General features: G+C 39.6%; 8 non-coding genes across 8 annotated transcripts; all 8 read left to right on the top strand.

Moving 5' to 3' along the window:
• The first annotated feature begins 1262 nt into the window (after positions 1-1262).
• On the top strand, positions 1263-1335 carry TRNAV-AAC (transfer RNA valine (anticodon AAC)). Its single transcript has one exon. It is a non-coding gene; the product is annotated as a tRNA-Val (tRNA).
• A 4352-nt stretch (positions 1336-5687) lies between these two features.
• Positions 5688-5760, top strand: TRNAV-AAC (transfer RNA valine (anticodon AAC)). The gene has a single exon. It is a non-coding gene; the product is annotated as a tRNA-Val (tRNA).
• Positions 5761-7162: 1402 nt separating this feature from the next.
• On the top strand, positions 7163-7235 carry TRNAV-AAC (transfer RNA valine (anticodon AAC)). Its single transcript has one exon. It is a non-coding gene; the product is annotated as a tRNA-Val (tRNA).
• A 2878-nt stretch (positions 7236-10113) lies between these two features.
• On the top strand, positions 10114-10186 carry TRNAV-AAC (transfer RNA valine (anticodon AAC)). The gene has a single exon. It is a non-coding gene; the product is annotated as a tRNA-Val (tRNA).
• Positions 10187-13063: 2877 nt separating this feature from the next.
• TRNAV-AAC (transfer RNA valine (anticodon AAC)) lies at positions 13064-13136 on the top strand. Its single transcript has one exon. It is a non-coding gene; the product is annotated as a tRNA-Val (tRNA).
• Positions 13137-14538: 1402 nt separating this feature from the next.
• TRNAV-AAC (transfer RNA valine (anticodon AAC)) lies at positions 14539-14611 on the top strand. Its single transcript has one exon. It is a non-coding gene; the product is annotated as a tRNA-Val (tRNA).
• A 1402-nt stretch (positions 14612-16013) lies between these two features.
• On the top strand, positions 16014-16086 carry TRNAF-AAA (transfer RNA phenylalanine (anticodon AAA)). Its single transcript has one exon. It is a non-coding gene; the product is annotated as a tRNA-Phe (tRNA).
• A 1398-nt stretch (positions 16087-17484) lies between these two features.
• On the top strand, positions 17485-17557 carry TRNAF-AAA (transfer RNA phenylalanine (anticodon AAA)). The gene has a single exon. It is a non-coding gene; the product is annotated as a tRNA-Phe (tRNA).
• The last annotated feature ends 1480 nt before the right edge of the window (positions 17558-19037 follow it).

Below are 19037 nucleotides of genomic sequence, written 5' to 3'. Positions count from 1 at the left end.
ATATATGATTTAACAATCATTTCCATACGCCTCCTGTATATCTTAGCAATAGCTCCTGTCGGGCACCTAACCTCTCTATGTCTTTCAGAAACAAGTCACAGGGATGATGTCAATGAGGTTTCAGGGAGACATAGAAAGGGGATGCGACCATTCCATCCCAGCTTCTTTATTGAATGGTGTGCGGAAGCCATTTATCTGCCAGGAACCACTCATCATTGTTCTTGGTCATGACACAGGCATCTGTGACTTGCCGTAACTCCCTGCCTAAAATTGAACAAGACATTACCGTTACATCCTGTAGCGGGAAGGGGTTAATTTTATTATTTAACCATAGAGCAGCAGCAAAACATAACTATGAATTACAAAACATCTTCTTATAAATTAGTTAATAGTGAAGATAGAATTGAAGAACATTGTTCAACGTTATGTGCATACAGTGAAGCGGCCTCGTTAGCACAGTAGGTAGCACGTCAGTCTCATAATCAACACTTCCTCACCACTGTCTTTCTATGTTGTCAAACCAGCCATATTGCTATGAGACGACTTAGAGGTTGCACTGACAGCCAAAGGCTCCAATGAGTGGGCAAGAACTGATTCATATGGCTATTTCCCTCCTAGTCACTCAATGGGAGTGCTGTGTTCAAAATGTGTAAGTGTCTGTGCACTTCCGCGTATAGTGATGGGAGATAGCTAGTTGACTGTAGTTTCAACTATGGGTGATCAGGTTGAGATCAGATCTTCCTTAACACAAATACATCAATAGTATATTTGATCTTGTAACTATACTAGGTCTACAACGGAATAATAAAAGAGTAAAACTTAAATGAAACAAAAAATTATGAAAACGAAATACGACAATATTCCCTGTCCTTCTCCCCAGCATGAGGAAACCACTTTAATCACTGTGAGACACATACAAAAATGTCTGAATGTCACACAGAATGAACGGCACCCCATAATTTAGGAAATTATACCAGAATTCAATCATACTACACCTATGTGGTATAATGAGACACAAGGTGGGAAAGGACTATCTCTGGATTCTGATTTTACTAAGTGACCAACCATCCAAGATGGACCCCTAATGAAGTACTAGGAAATGGGGACCCTGGATACCTCGATGTGTGTAGGATAACACCCTCAGACAGTCAGTGTAAATAATCAAATCCTTTTATCAATTTGAGTCCAGATACAGATCATTAAATGTCAGTAAGGATCCCTCTCTATTACAGTGGCAAAGGTCAACAAAGCTCACAGCTGGTGTTTCTGTAGTGTAGTGGTTATCACATTCACCTAACACGCGAAAGGTCCCCAGTTCGAAACCGGGCAGAAACAAGCATTAGATCTCCTTTTATATAGGACATGTGAGATGTAAAATTGATAAAACATCTTGTAAATAGTTGTATCAACAGGAACTTTTAATGTCATTGCAACACCATCTACCTATCCACCTTCATATATGATTTAACAATCATTTCCATACGCCTCCTGTATATCTTAGCAATAGCTCCTGTCGGGCACCTAACCTCTCTATGTCTTTCAGGAACAAGTCACAGGGATGATGTCAATGAGGTTTCAGGGAGACATAGAAAGGGGATGCGACCATTGCATCCCAGCTTCTTTATTGAATGGTGTGCGGAAGCCATTTATCTGCCAGGAACCACTCATCATTGTTCTTGGTCATGACACAGGGATCTGTGACTTGCCGTAACTCCATGCCTAAAATTGAACAAGACATTACCGTTACATCCTGTAGCGGGAAGGGGTTAATTGTATTAGTTAACCATAGAGCAGCAGCAAAACATAACTATGAATTAGAAAACATCTTCTTATAAATAAGTTAATAGTGAAGATAGAATTGAAGAACATTGTTCAACGTTATGTGCTTACAGTGAAGCGGCCTCGTTAGCACAGTAGGTAGCGCGTCAGTCTCATAATCAACACTTCCTCACCACTGTCTTTCTATGTTGTCAAACCAGCCATATTGCTATGAGACGACGTAGAGGTTGCACTGACAGCCAAAGGCTCCAATGAGTGGGCAAGAACTGATTCATATGGCTATTTCCCTCCTAGTCACTCAATGGGAGTGCTGTGTTCAAAATGTGTAAGTGTCTGTGCACTTCCGCATATAGTGATTGGAGATAGCTAGTTGACTGTAGTGTCAACTATGGGTGTTCAGGTTGAGATCAGATCTTCCTTAACACCAATACATCAATAGTAAATTTGATCTTGTAACTATACTAGGTCTACAACAGAATAATAGAATAGTAAAATTTAAATGAAACAAAAAACAAATGAAAAGATCAAAAAATTATGAAAACGAAATACGACAATATTCCCTGTCCTTCTCCCCAGCATGAGGAAACCACTTTAATCACTGTGAGACACATACAAAAATGTCTGAATGTCACACAGAATGAACGGCACCCCATAATTTAGGAAATTATACCAGAATTCAATCATACTACACCTATGTGGTATAATGAGACATAAGGTGGGAAAGGACTATCTCTGGATTCTGATTTTACTAAGTGACCAACCATCCAAGATGGACCCCTAATGAAGTACTAGGAAATGGGGACCCTGGATACCTCGATGTGTGTAGGATAACACCCTCAGACAGTCAGTGTAAATAATCAAATCCTTTTATCAATTTGAGTCCAGATACAGGTCATTAAATGTCAGTAAGGATCCCTCTCTATTACAGTGGCAGAGGTCAACAAATCTCACAGCTGGTGTTTCTGTAGTGTAGTGGTTATCACATTCGCCTAACACGCGAAGAGTCCCCGGTTCAAAACCGGACAGAAACAAGAAGTAGATCTCCTTTTATATAGGACATGTGAGATGTAGAATTGATATAACATCTTGTAAATAGTTGTAACAACGGGAACTTTTAATGTCATTGCAACACCATCTACCTATCCACCTTCATATATGATTTAACAATCATTTCCATACGCCTCCTGTATATCTTAGCAATAGCTCCTGTCGGGCACCTAACCTCTCTATGTCTTTCAGAAACAAGTCACAGGGATGATGTCAATGAGGTTTCAGGGAGACATAGAAAGGGGATGCGACCATTGCATCCCAGCTTCTTTATTGAATGGTGTGCGGAAGCCATTTATCTGCCAGGAACCACTCATCATTGTTCTTGGTCATGACACAGGCATCTGTGACTTGCCGTAACTCCCTGCCTAAAATTGAACAAGACATTACCGTTACATCCTGTAGCGGGAAGGGGTTAATTTTATTAGTTAACCATAGAGCAGCAGCAAAACATAACTATGAATTACAAAACATCTTCTTAAAAATTAGTTAATAGTGAAGATACAATTGAAGAACATTGTTCAACGTTATGTGCATACAGTGAAGCGGCCTCGTTAGCACAGTAGGTAGCGCGTCAGTCTCATAATCAACACTTCCTCACCACTGTCTTTCTATGTTGTTAAACCAGCCATATTGCTATGAGACGACTTAGAGGTTGCACTGACAGCCAAAGGCTTCAATGAGTGAGCAAGAACTGATTCATATGGCTATTTCCCTCCTAGTCACTCAATGGGAGTGCTGTGTTCAAAATGTGTAAGTGTCTGTGCACTTCCGCATATAGTGATGGGAGATAGCTAGTTGACTGTAGTGTCAACTATGGGTGTTCAGGTTGAGATCAGATCTTCCTTAACACCAATACATCAATAGTAAATTTGATCTTGTAACTATACTAGGTCTACAACAGAATAATAAAAGAGTAAAACTTAAATGAAACAAAAAACAAATGAAAAGATCAAAAAATTATGAAAACGAAATACGACAATATTCCCTGTCCTTCTCCCCAGCGTGAGGAAACCACTTTAATCACTGTGAGACACATACAGAAATGTCTGAATGTCACACAGAATGAACGGCACCCCATAATTTAGGAAATTATACCAGAATTCAATCATACTACACCTATGTGGTATAATGAGACACAAGGTGGGAAAGGACTATCTCTGGATTCTGATTTTACTAAGTGACCAACCATCCAAGATGGACCCCTAATAAAGTACTAGGAAATGGGGACCCTGGATACCTCGATGTGTGTAGGATAACACCCTCAGACAGTCAGTGTAAATAATCAAATCCTTTTATCAATTTGAGTCCAGATACAGATCATTAAATGTCAGTAAGGATCCCTCTCTATTACAGTGGCAGAGGTCAACCAAGCTCACAGCTGGTGTTTCTGTAGTGTAGTGGTTATCACATTCACCTAACACCCTAAAGGTCCACGTTTCGAAACCAGGGTAAAACAAGCGCTAGATCTCCTTTGATATAGGACATGTGAGATGTAAAATTGATATAACATCTTGTAAATAGTTGTATCAACGGGAACTTTTAATGTCATTGCAACACCATCTACCTATCCACCTTCATATATGATTTAAGAATCATTTCCATACGCCTCCTGTATATCTTAGCAGAAGCTCCTGTCGGGCACCTAACCTCTCTATGTCTTTCAGGAACAAGTCACAGGGATGATGTCAATGAGGTTTCAGAGAGACATAGAAAGGGGATGCGACCATTGCATCCCAGCTTCTTTATTGAATGGTGTGCGGAAGCCATTTATCTGCCAGGAACCACTCATCATTGTTCTTGGTCATGACACAGGGATCTGTGACTTGCCGTAACTCCCTGCCTAAAATTGAACAAGACATTACCGTTACATCCTGTAGCGGGAAGGGGTTAATTTTATTAGTTAACCATAGAGCAGCAGCAAAACATAACTATGAATTACAAAACATCTTCTTATAAATTAGTTAATAGTGAAGATAGAATTAAAGAACATTGTTCAACGTTATGTGCATACAGTGAAGCGGCCTCGTTAGCACTGTAGGTAGCGCGTCAGTCTCATAATCAACACTTCCTCACCACTGTCTTTCTATGTTGTCAAACCAGCCATATTGCTATGAGACGACTTAGAGGTTGCACTGACAGCAAAAGGCTCCAATGACTGGGCAAGAACTGTTTCATATGGCTATTTCCCTCCTAGTCACTCAATGGGAGTGCTGTGTTCAAAATGTTTAAGTGTCTGTGCACTTCCGCATATAGTGATGGGAGATAGCTAGTTGACTGTAGTGTCAACTATGGGTGTTCAGGTTGAGATCAGATCTTCCTTAACACCAATACATCAATAGCAAATTTGATCTTGTAACTATACTAGGTCTACAACGGAATAATAAAATAGTAAAACTTAAATGAAACAAAAAACAAATGAAAAGATCAAAAAATTATGAAAACGAAATACGACAATATTCCCTGTCCTTCTCCTCAGCGTGAGGAAATCACTTTAATCACTTAGAGACACATACAAAAATGTCTGAATGTCACACGGAATGAACGGCACCCCATAATTTAGGAAATTATACCAGAATTCAATCATACTATACCTATGTGGTATATTGAGACACAAGGTGGGTAAGGACTATCTCTGGATTCTGATTTTACTAAGTTACCAACCATCCAAGATGGACCCCTAATGAAGTACTAGGAAATGGGGACCCTGGATACCTCGATGTGTGTAGGATAACACCCTCAGACAGTCAGTGTAAATAATCAAATCCTTTTATCAATTTGAGTCCAGATACAGATCATTAAATGTCAGTAAGGATACTTTTCTATTACAGTGGCAGAGGTCAACAATTCTCACAGCTGGTGTTTCTGTAGTGTAGTGGTTATCACATTCGCCTAACACGCGAAAGGTCCCCGGTTCGAAACCGGGCAGAAATAAGTGTTAGATCTCCTTTTATATAGGACATGTGAGATGTAAAATTGATATAACATCTTGTAAATAGTTGTATCAACAGGAACTTTTAATGTCATTGCAACATCATCTACCTATCCACCTTCTTATATGATTTAACAATCATTTCCATACGCCTCCTGTATATCTTAGCAATAGCTCCTGTAGGGCACCTAACCTCTCTATGTCTTTCAGGAACAAGTCACAGGGATGATGTCAATGAGGTTTCAGGGAGACATAGAAAGGGGATGCGACCATTGCATCCCAGCTTCTTTATTGAATGGTGTGCGGAAGCCATTTATCTGCCAGGAACCACTCATCATTGTTCTTGGTCATGACACAGGGATCTGTGACTTGCCGTAACTCCCTGCCTAAAATTGAACAAGACATTACCGTTACATCCTGTAGCGGGAAGGGGTTAATTTTATTAGTTAACCATAGAGCAGCAGCAAAACATAACTATGAATTAGAAAACATCTTCTTATAAATAAGTTAATAGTGAAGATAGAATTGAAGAACATTGTTCAACGTTATGTGCATACAGTGAAGCGGCCTCGTTAGCACAGTAGGTAGCGCGTCAGTCTCATAATCAACACTTCCTCACCACTGTCTTTCTATGTTGTCAAACCAGCCATATTGCTATGAGACGACGTAGAGGTTGCACTGACAGCCAAAGGCTCCAATGAGTGGGCAAGAACTGATTCATATGGCTATTTCCCTCCTAGTCACTCAATGGGAGTGCTGTGTTCAAAATGTGTAAGTGTCTGTGCACTTACGCATATAGTGATGGGAGATAGCTAGTTGACTGTAGTGTCAACTATGGGTGTTCAGGTTGAGATCAGATCTTCCTTAACACCAATACATCAATAGTAAATTTGATCTTGTAACTATACTAGGTCTACAACAGAATAATAGAAGAGTAAAATTTAAATGAAACAAAAAACAAATGAAAAGATCAAAAAATTATGAAAACGAAATACGACAATATTCCCTGTCCTTCTCCCCAGCGTGAGGAAACCACTTTAATCACTGTGAGACACATACAAAAATGTCTGAATGTCACACAGAATGAACGGCACCCCATAATTTAGGAAATTATACCAGAATTCAATCATACTACACCTATGTGTTATAATGAGACATAAGGTGGGAAAGGACTATCTCTGGATTCTGATTTTACTAAGTGACCAACCATCCAAGATGGACCCCTAATGAAGTACTAGGAAATGGGGACCCTGGATACCTCGATGTGTGTAGGATAACACCCTCAGACAGTCAGTGTAAATAATCAAATCCTTTTATCAATTTGAGTCCAGATACAGATCATTAAATGTCAGTAAGGATCCCTCTCTATTACAGTGGCAAAGGTCAACAAAGCTCACAGCTGGTGTTTCTGTAGTGTAGTGGTTATCACATTCGCCTAACACGCGAAAGGTCCCCGGTTCAAAACCGGGCAGAAACAAGCATTTGATCTCCTTTTATATAGGACATGTGAGATGTAAAATTGATATAACATCTTGTAAATAGTTGTATCAACAGGAACTCTTAATGTCATTACAACACCATCTACCTATCCACCTTCATATATGATTTAACAATCATTTCCATACGCCTCCTGTATATCTTAGCAATAGCTCCTGTCGGGCACCTAACCTCTCTATGTCTTTCAGGAACAAGTCACAGGGATGATGTCAATGAGGTTTCAGGGAGACATAGAAAGGGGATGCGACCATTGCATCCCAGCTTCTTTATTGAATGGTGTGCGGAAGCCATTTATCTGCCAGGAACCATTCATCATTGTTCTTGGTCATGACACAGGCATCTGTGACTTGCCGTAACTCCCTGCCTAAAATTGAACAAGACATTACCGTTACATCCTGTAGCGGGAAGGGGTTAATTTTATTAGTTAACCATAGAGCAGCAGCAAAACATAACTATGAATTACAAAACATCTTCTTATAAATTAGTTAATAGTGAAGATAGAATTGAAGAACATTGTTCAACGTTATGTGCATACAGTGAAACGGCCTCGTTAGCACAGTAGGTAGCGCGTCAGTCTCATAATCAACACTTTCTCAACACTGTCTTTCTATGTTGTCAAACCAGCCATATTGCTATGAGACGACTTAGAGGTTGCACTGACAGCCAAAGGCACCAATGAGTGGGCAAGAACTGATTCATATGGCTATTTCCCTCCCAGTCACTCAATGGGAGTGCTGTGTTCAAAATGTGTAAGTGTCTGTGCACTTCCGCATATAGTGATGGGAGATAGCTAGTTGACTGTAGTGTCAACTATGGGTGTTCAGGTTGAGATCAGATCTTCCTTAACACCAATACATCAATAGTAAATTTGATCTTGTAACTATACTAGGTCTACAACAGAATAATAAAAGAGTAAAACTTAAATGAAACAAAAAACAAATGAAAAGATCAAAAAATTATGAAAACGAAATACGACAATATTCCCTGTCCTTCTCCCCAGCGTGAGGAAACCACTTTAATAACTGTGAGACACATACAAAAATGTCTGAATGTCACACAGAATGAACGGCACCCCATAATTTAGGAAATTATACCAGAATTCAATCATACTACACCTATGTGGTATAATGAGACACAAGGTGGGTAAGGACTATCTCTGGATTCTGATTTTACTAAGTGACCAACCATCCAAGATGGACCCCTAATGAAGGACTAGGAAATGGGGACCCTGGATACCTCGATGTGTGTAGGATAACACCCTCAGACAGTCAGTGTAAATAATCAAATCCTTTTATCAATTTGAGTCCAGATACAGATCATTAAATGTCAGTAAGGATCCCTCTCTATTACAGTGGCAGAGGTCAACAAAGCTCACAGCTGGTGTGTCTGTAATGTAGTGGTTATCACATTCACCTAACACGCGAAAGGTGCCCGGTTCAAAACCGGGCAGAAACAAGCATTAGATCTCCTTTTATATAGGACATGTGAGATGTAAAATTGATATAACATCTTGTAAATAGTTGTATCAACAGGAACTTTTAATGTCATTACAACACCATCTACCTATCCACCTTCATATATGATTTAACAATCATTTCCATACGCCTCCAGTATATCTTAGCAATAGCTCCTGTCGGGCACCTAACCTCTCTATGTCTTTCAGGAACAAGTCACAGGGATGATTTCAATAAGGTTTCAGGGAGACATAGAAAGGGGATGCGACCATTGCATCCCAGCTTCTTTATTGAATGGTGTGCGGAAGCCATTTATCTGCCAGGAACCACTCATCATTGTTCTTGGTCATGACACAGGGATCGGTGACTTGCCGTAACTCCCTGCCTAAAATTGAACAAGACATTACCGTTACATCCTGTAGCGGGAAGGGGTTAATTTTATTAGTTAACCATAGAGCAGCAGCAAAACATAACTATGAATTACAAAACATCTTCTTATAAATAAGTTAATAGTAAAGATAGAATTGAAGAACATTGTTCAACGTTATGTGCATACAGTGAAGCGGCCTCGTTAGCACAGTAGGTAGCGCGTCAGTCTCATAATCAACACTTCCTCACCACTCTCTTTCTATGTTGTCAAACTAGCCATATTGCTATGAGACGACTTAGAGGTTGCACTGACAGCCAAAGGCTCCAATGAGTGGGCAAGAACTGATTCATATGGCTATTTCCCTCCTAGTCACTCAATGGGAGTGCTGTGTTCAAAATGTGTAAGTGTCTGTGCACTTCCGCATATAGTGATGGGAGAAAGCTAGTTGACTGTAGTGTCAACTATGGGTGTTCAGGTTGAGATCAGATCTTCCTTAACACCAATACATCAATAGTAAATTTGATCTTGTAACTATACTAGGTCTACAACGGAATAATAAAAGAGTAAAACTTAAATGAAACAAAAAACAAATGAAAAGATCAAAAAATTATGAAAACGAAATACGACAATATTCCCTGTCCTTCTCCCCAGCGTGAGGAAACCACTTTAATCACTGTGAGACACATACAAAAATGTCTGAATGTCACACAGAATGAACGGCACACCATAATTTAGGAAATTATACCAGAATTCAATCATACTACACCTATGTGGTATAATGAGACACAAGGTGGGAAAGGACTATCTCTGGATTCTGATTTTACTAAGTGACCAACCATCCAAGATGGACCCCTAATGAAGTACTAGGAAATGGGGACCCTGGATACCTCGATGTGTGTAGGATAACACCCTCAGACAGTCAGTGTAAATAATCAAATCCTTTTATCAATTTGAGTCCAGATACAGATCATTAAATGTCAGTAAGGATCCCTCTCTATTACAGTGGCAAAGGTCACCAAAAGCTCACAGCTGGTGTTTCTGTAGTGTAGTGGTTATCACATTCGCGTAACACGCGAAAGGTCCCTGGTTCAAAACCAGGCAGAAACAAGTGTTAGATCTCCTTTTATATAGGACATGTGAGATGTAAAATTGATATAACATCTTGTAAATAGTTGTATCAACAGGAACTTTTAATGTCATTACAACACCATCTACCTATCCACCTTCATATATGATTTAACAATCATTTCCATACGCCTCCTGTATATCTTAGCAATAGCTCCTGTCGGGCACCTAACCTCTCTATGTCTTTCAGGAACAAGTCACAGGGATGATGTCAATGAGGTTTCAGGGAGACATAGAAAGGGGATGCGACCATTGCATCCCAGCTTCTTTATTGAATGGTGTGCGGAAGCCATTTTTCTGCCAGGAACCATTCATCATTGTTCTTGGTCATGACACAGGCATCTGTGACTTGCCGTAACTCCCTGCCTAAAATTGAACAAGACATTACCGTTACATCCTGTAGCGGGAAGGGGTTAATTTTATTAGTTAACCATAGAGCAGCAGCAAAACATAACTATGAATTACAAAACATCTTCTTATAAATTAGTTAATAGTGAAGATAGAATTGAAGAACATTGTTCAACGTTATGTGCATACAGTGAAGCGGCCTCGTTAGCACAGTAGGTAGCGCGTCAGTCTCATAATCAACACTTCCTCAACACTGTCTTTCTATGTTGTCAAACCAGCCATATTGCTATGAGACGACTTAGAGGTTGCACTGACAGCCAAAGGCTCCAATGAGTGGGCAAGAACTGATTCATATGGCTATTTCCCTCCTAGTCACTCAATGGGAGTGCTGTGTTCAAAATGTGTAAGTGTCTGTGCACTTCCACATATAGTGATGTTAGATAGCTAGTTGACTGTAGTGTCAACTATGGGTGTTCAGGTTGAAATCAGATCTTCCTTAACACCAATACATCAATAATAAATTTGATCTTGTAACTATACTAGGTCTACAACGGAATAATAAAAGAGTAAAACTTAAATGAAACAAAAAACAAATGAAAAGATCAAAAAATTATGAAAACAAAATATGACAATATTCCCTGTCCTTCTCCCCAGCGTGAGGAAACCACTTTAATCACTGTGAGACACATACAAAAATGTCTGAATGTCACACAGAATGAACGGCACCCCATAATTTAGGAAATTATACCAGAATTCAATCGTACTACACCTATGTGGTATAATGAGACACAAGGTGGGAAAGGACTATCTCTGGATTCTGATTTTACTAAGTGACCAACCATCCAAGATGGACCCCTAATGAAGTACTAGGAAATGGGGACCCTGGATACCTCGATGTGTGTAGGATAACACCCTCAGACATTCAGTGTAAATAATCAAATCCTTTTATCAATTTGAGTCCAGATACAGATCATTAAATGTCAGTAAGGATCCCTCTCTATTACAGTGGCAGAGGTCAACAAAGCTCACAGCTGGTGTTTCTGTAATGTAGTGGTTATCACATTCGCCTAACACGCGAAAGGTGCCTGGTTCAAAACCGGGCAGAAACAAGCATTAGATCTCCTTTTATATAGGACATGTGAGATGTAAAATTGATATAACATCTTGTAAATAGTTGTATCAACAGGAACTTTTAATGTCATTACAACACCATCTACCTATCCACCTTCATATATGATTTAACAATTATTTCCATACGCCTCCTGTATATCTTAGCAATAGCTCCTGTCGGGCACCTAACCTCTCTATGTCTTTCAGGAACAAGTCACAGGGATGATGTCAATGAGGTTTCAGGGAGACATAGAAAGGGGATGCGACCATTGCATCCCAGCTTCTTTATTGAATGGTGTGCGGAAGCCATTTATCTGCCAGGAACCACTCATCATTGTTCTTGGTCATGACACAGGGATCTGTGACTTGCCGTAACTCCCTGCCTAAAATTGAACAAGACATTACCGTTACATCCAGTAGCGGGAAGGGGTTAATTTTATTAGTTAACCATAGAGCAGCAGCAAAACATAACTATGAATTACAAAACATCTTCTTATAAATTAGTTAATAGTGAAGATAGAATTGAAGAACATTGTTCAACGTTATGTGCATACAGTGAAGCGGCCTCGTTAGCACAGTAGGTAGCGCGTCAGTCTCATAATCAACACTTCCTCACCACTGTCTTTCTATGTTGTCAAACCAGCCATATTGCTATGAGACGACTTAGAGGTTGCACTGACAGCCAAAGGCTCCAATGAGTGGGCAAGAACTGATTCATATGGCTATTTCCCTCCTAGTCACTCAATGGGAGTGCTGTGTTCAAAATGTGTAAGTGTCTGTGCACTTCCGCATATAGTGATGGGAGATAGCTAGTTGACTGTAGTGTCAACTATGGGTGTTCAGGTTGAGATCAGATCTTCCTTAACACCAATACATCAATAGTAAATTTGATCTTGTAACTATACTAGGTCTACAACGGAATAATAAAAGAGTAAAACTTAAATGAAACAAAAAACAAATGAAAAGATCAAAAAATTATGAAAACGAAATACGACAATATTCCCTGTCCTTCTCCCCAGCGTGAGGAAACCACTTTAATCACTGTGAGACACATACAAAAATTTCTGAATGCCACACAGAATGAACGGCACCCCATAATTTAGGAAATTATACCAGAATTCAATCATACTACACCTATGTGGTATAATGAGACACAAGGTGGGAAAGGACTATCTCTGGATTCTGATTTTACTAAGTGACCAACCATCCAAGATGGACCCCTAATGAAGTACTAGGAAATGGGGACCCTGGATACTTCGATGTGTGTAGGATAACACCCTCAGACAGTCAGTGTAAATAATCAAATCCTTTTATCAATTTGAGTCCAGATACAGATCATTAAATGTCAGTAAGGATCCCTCTCTATTACAGTGGCAGAGGTCACCAAAACTCACAGCTGGTGTTTCTGTAGTGTAGTGGTTATCACATTTGCCTAACACGCAAAAGGTCCCTGGTTCAAAACCAGGCAGAAACAAGCATTAGATCTCCTTTTATATAGGACATGTGAGATGTAAAATTGATATAACATCTTGTAAATAGTTGTATCAACAGGAACTTTTAATGTCATTACAACACCATCTACCTATCCACCTTCATATATGATTTAACAATCATTTCCATACGCCTCCTGTATATCTTAGCAATAGCTCCTGTCGGGCACCTAACCTCTCTATGTCTTTCAGGAACAAGTCAGAGGGATGATGTCAATGAGGTTTCAGGGAGACATAGAAAGGGGATGCGACCATTGCATCCCAGCTTCTTTATTGAATGGTGTGCGGAAGCCATTTATCTGCCAGGAACCACTCATCATTGTTCTTGGTCATGACACAGGGATCTGTGACTTGCTGTAACTCCCTGCCTAAAATTGAACAAGACATTACCGTTACATCCTGTAGCGGGAAGGGGTTCATTTTATTAGTTAACCATAGAGCAGCAGCAAAACATAACTATGAATTACAAAACATCTTCTTATAAATAAGTTAATAGTAAAGATAGAATTGAAGAACATTGTTCAACGTTATGTGCATACAGTGAAGCGGCCTCGTTAGCACAGTAGGTAGCGCGTCAGTCTTATAATCAACACTTCCTCACCACTGTCTTTCAATGTTGTCAAACCAGCCATATTGCTATGAGACGACATAGAGGTTGCACTGACAGCCAAAGGCTCCAATGAGTGGGCAAGAACTGATTCATATGGCTATTTCCCTCCTAGTCACTCAATGGGAGTGCTGTGTTCAAAACGTGTAAGTGTCGGTGCACTTCCGCATATAGTGATGGGAGATAGCTAGTTGACTGTAGTGTCAACTATGGGTGTTCAGGTTGAGATAAGATCTTCCTTAACACCAATACATCAATAGTAAATTTGATCTTGTAACTATACTAGGTCTACAACGGAATAATAAAAGAGTAAAACTTAAATGAAACAAAAAACAAATGAAAAGATCAAAAAATTATGAAAACGAAATACAACAATATTCCCTGTCCTTCTCCCCAGCGTGAGGAAACCACTTTAATCACTGTGAGACACATCCAAAAATGTCTGAATGTCACACAGAATGAACGGCACCCCATAATTTAGGAAATTATACCAGAATTCAATCATACTACACCTATGTAGTATAATGAGACACAAGGTGGGAAAGGACTATCTCTGGATTCTGATTTTACTAAGTGACCAACCATCCAGGATGGACCCCTAATGAAGTACTAGGAAATGGGGACCCTGGATACCTTGATGTGTGTAGGATAACACCCTCAGACAGTCAGTGTAAATAATCAAATCCTTTTATCAATTTGAGTCCAGATACAGATCATTAAATGTCAGTAAGGATCCTTCTCTATTACAGTGGCAAAGGTCACCAAAGCTCACAGCTGGTGTTTCTGTAGTGTAGTGGTTATCACATTCGCCTAACACGCAAAAGGTCCCTGGTTCAAAACCAGGCAGAAACAACCGTTAGATCTCCTTTTATATAGGACATGTGAGATGTAAAATTGATATAACATCTTGTAAATAGTTGTATCAACAGGAACTTTTAATGTCATTGCAACACCATCTACCTATCCACCTTCATATATGATTTAACAATCATTTCCATACGCCTCCTGTATATCTTAGCAATAGCTCCTGTCGGGCACCTAACCTCTCTATGTCTTTCAGGAACAAGTCACAGGGATGATGTCAATGAGGTTTCAGGGAGACATAGAAAGGGGATGCGACCATTGCATCCCAGCTTCTTTATTGAATGGTGTGCGGAAGCCATTTATCTACCAGGAACCACTCATCATTGTTCTTGGTCATGACACAGGGATCTGTGACTTGCCGTAACTCCCTGCCTAAAATTGAACAAGACATTACCGTTACATCCTGTAGCGGGAAGGGGTTAATTTTATTAGTTAACCATAGAGCAGCAGCAAAACATAACTATGAATAACAAAACATCTTCTTATAAATAAGTTAATAGTGAAGATAGAATTGAAAAACATTGTTCAACGTTATGTGCATACAGTGAAGCGGCCTCGTTAGCACAGTAGGTAGCGCGTCAGTCTCATAATCAACACTTCCTCACCACTGTCTTTCTATGTTGTCAAACCAGCCATATTGCTATGAGACGACTTAGAGGTTGCACTGACAGCCAAAGTCTCCAATGAGTGGGCAAGAACTGATTCATATGGCTATTTCCCTCCTAGTCACTCAATGGGAGTGCTGTGTTCTAAATGTGTAAGTGTCTGTGCACTTCCGCATATAGTGATGGGAGATAGCTAGTTGACTGTAGTGTCAACTATGGGTGTTCAGGTTGAGATCAGATCTTCCTTAACACCAATACATCAATAGTAAATTTGATCTTGTAACTATACTAGGTCTACAACGTAATAATAAAAGAGTAAAACTTAAATGAAACAAAAAACAAATGAAAAGATCAAAAAATTATGAAAACGAAATACGACAATATTTCCTGTCCTTCTCCCCAGCGTCAGGAAACCACTTTAATCACTGTGAGACACATACAAAAATGTCTAAATGTCACATAGAATGAACGGCACCCCATAATTTAGAAATTTATACCAGAATTAAATCATACTACACCTATGTAGTATAATGAGACACAAGGTGGGAAAGGACTATCTCTGGATTCTGATTTTACTAAGTGACCAACCATCCAAGATGGACCCCTAATGAAGTACTAGGAAATGGGGACCCTGGATACTTCGATGTGTGTAGGATAACACCCTCAGACAGTCAGTGTAAATAATCAAATCCTTTTATCAATTTGAGTCCAGATACAGATCATTAAATGTCAGTAAGGATCCCTCTCTATTACAGTGGCAGAGGTCAACAAAGCTCACAGCTGGTGTTTCTGTAGTGTAGTGGTTATCACATTCGCCTAAAACGCGAAAGGTCCCCAGTTTAAAACCGGGCAGAAACAAGCATTAGATCTCCTTTTATATAGGACATGTGAGATGTAAAATTGATATAACATCTTGTAAATAGTTGTATCAACAGGAAATTTTAATGTCATTGCAACACCATCTACCTATCCACCTTCATATATGATTTAACAATCATTTCTACACGCCTCCTGTATATCTTAGCAATAGCTCCTGTCGGGCACCTAACCTCTCTATGTCTTTCAGGAACAAGTCACAGGGATGATGTCAATGAGGTTTCAGGGAGACATAGAAAGGGGATGTGACCATTGCATCCCAGCTTCTTTATTGAATGGTGTGCGGAAGCCATTTATCTGCCAGGAACCACTCATCATTGTTCTTGGTCATGACACAGGGATCTGTGGCTTGCCGTAACTCCCTGCCTAAAATTGAACAAGACATTACCGTTACATCCTGTAGCAGGAAGGGGTTAATTTTATTAGTTAACCATAGAGCAGCAGCAAAACATAACTATGAATTACAAAACATCTTCTTATAAATTAGTTAATAGTGAAGATAGAATTGAAGAACATTGTTCAATGTTATGTGCATACAGTGAAGCGGCCTCGTTAGCACAGTAGGTAGCGCGTCAGTCTCATAATCAACACTTCCTCACCACTGTCTTTCTATGTTGTCAAACCAGCCATATTGCTATGAGACGACTTAGAGGTTGCACTGACAGCCAAAGGCTCCAATGAGTGGGCAAGAACTGATTCATATGGCTATTTCCCTCCTAGTCACTCAATGGGAGTGCTGTGTTCAAAATGTGTGTCTGTGCACTTCCGCATATAGTGATGGGAGATAGCTAGTTGACTGTAGTGTCAATTATGGGTGTTCAGGTTGAGATCAGATCTTCCTTAACACCAATACATCAATAGTAAATTTGATCTTGTAACTATACTAGGTCTACAACGGAATAATAAAAGAGTAAATCTTAAATGAAACAAAAAACAAATGAAAAGATCAAAAAATTATGAAAACGAAATACGACAATATTCCCTGTCCTTCTCCCCAGCGTGAGGAAACCACTTTAATCACTGTGAGACACATACAAAAATGTCTGAATGTCACACAGAATGAACGGCACACCATAATTTAGGAAATTATACCAGAATTCAATCATACTACACCTATGTGGTATAATGAGACACAAGGTGGGAAAGGACTATCTCTGGATTCTGATTTTACTAAGTGACCAACCATCCAAGATGGACCCCTAATGAAGTACTAGGAAATGGGGACCCTGGATACTTCGATGTGTGTAGGATAACACCCTCAGACAGTCAGTGTAAATAATCAAATCCTTTTATCAATTTGAGTCCAGATACAGATCATTAAATGTCAGTAAGGATCCCTCTCTATTACAGTGGCAGAGGTCAACAAAGCTCACAGCTGGTGTTTCTGTAGTGTAGTGGTTATCACATTCGCCTAAAACGCGAAAGGTCCCCAGTTTAAAACCGGGCAGAAACAAGCATTAGATCTCCTTTTATATAGGACATGTGAGATGTAAAATTGATATAACATCTTGTAAATAGTTGTATCAACAGGAAATTTTAATGTCATTGCAACACCATCTACCTATCCAACTTCATATATGATTTAACAATCATTTCTACACGCCTCCTGTATATCTTAGCAATAGCTCCTGTCGGGCACCTAACCTCTCTATGTCTTTCAGGAACAAGTCACAGGGATGATGTCAATGAGGTTTCAGGGAGACATAGAAAGGGGATGTGACCATTGCATCCCAGCTTCTTTATTGAATGGTGTGCGGAAGCCATTTATCTGCCAGGAACCACTCATCATTGTTCTTGGTCATGACACAGGGATCTGTGGCTTGCCGTAACTCCCTGCCTAAAATTGAACAAGACATTACCGTTACATCCTGTAGCGGGAAGGGGTTAATTTTATTAGTTAACCATAGAGCAGCAGCAAAACATAACTATGAATTACAAAACATCTTCTTATAAATTAGTTTATAGTGAAGATAGAATTGAAGAACATTGTTCAATGTTATGTGCATACAGTGAAGCGGCCTCGTTAGCACAGTAGGTAGCGCGTCAGTCTCATAATCAACACTTCCTCACCACTGTCTTTCTATGTTGTCAAACCAGCCATATTGCTATGAGACGACTTAGAGGTTGCACTGACAGCCAAAGGCTCCAATGAGTGGGCAAGAACTGATTCATATGGCTATTTCCCTCCTAGTCACTCAATGGGAGTGCTGTGTTCAAAATGTGTAAGTGTCTGTGCACTTCCGCATATAGTGATGGGAGATAGCTAGTTGACTGTAGTGTCAATTATGGGTGTTCAGGTTGAGATCAGATCTTCCTTAACACCAATACATCAATAGTAAATTTGATCTTGTAACTATACTAGGTCTACAACGGAATAATAAAAGAGTAAATCTTAAATGAAACAAAAAACAAATGAAAAGATCAAAAAATTATGAAAACGAAATACGACAATATTCCCTGTCCTTCTCCCCAGCGTGAGGAAACCACTTTAATCACTGTGAGACACATACAAAAATGTCTGAATGTCACACAGAATGAACGGCACCCCATAATTTGGGAAATTATACCAGAATTCAATCATACTACACCTATGTGGTATAATGAGACACAAGGTGGGAAAGGACTATCTCTGGATTCTGATTTTACTAAGTGACCAACCATCCAAGATGGACCCCTAATGAAGTACTAGGAAATGGGGACCCTGGATACCTCGATGTCTGTAGGATAACACCCTCAGACAGTCAGTGTAAATAATCAAATCCTTTTATCAATTTGAGTCCAGATACAGATCATTAAATGTCAGTAAGGATCCCTCTCTATTACAGTGGCAGAGGTCAACAAAGCTCACAGCTGGTGTTTCTGTAGTGTAGTGGTTATCACATTCGCCTAACACGCGAAAGGTCCCAGTTTCGAAACCGGGCAGAAACAAGCGC

The sequence above is a fragment of the Mixophyes fleayi genome (genome assembly GCF_038048845.1).
Source record: "Mixophyes fleayi isolate aMixFle1 chromosome 4 unlocalized genomic scaffold, aMixFle1.hap1 SUPER_4_unloc_3, whole genome shotgun sequence".
In the NCBI taxonomy this organism is placed as follows: domain Eukaryota; kingdom Metazoa; phylum Chordata; class Amphibia; order Anura; family Limnodynastidae; genus Mixophyes; species Mixophyes fleayi.
Note: the sequence above shows the minus strand (reverse complement) of the source record. Positions and strands in the feature narration are given on the sequence as shown.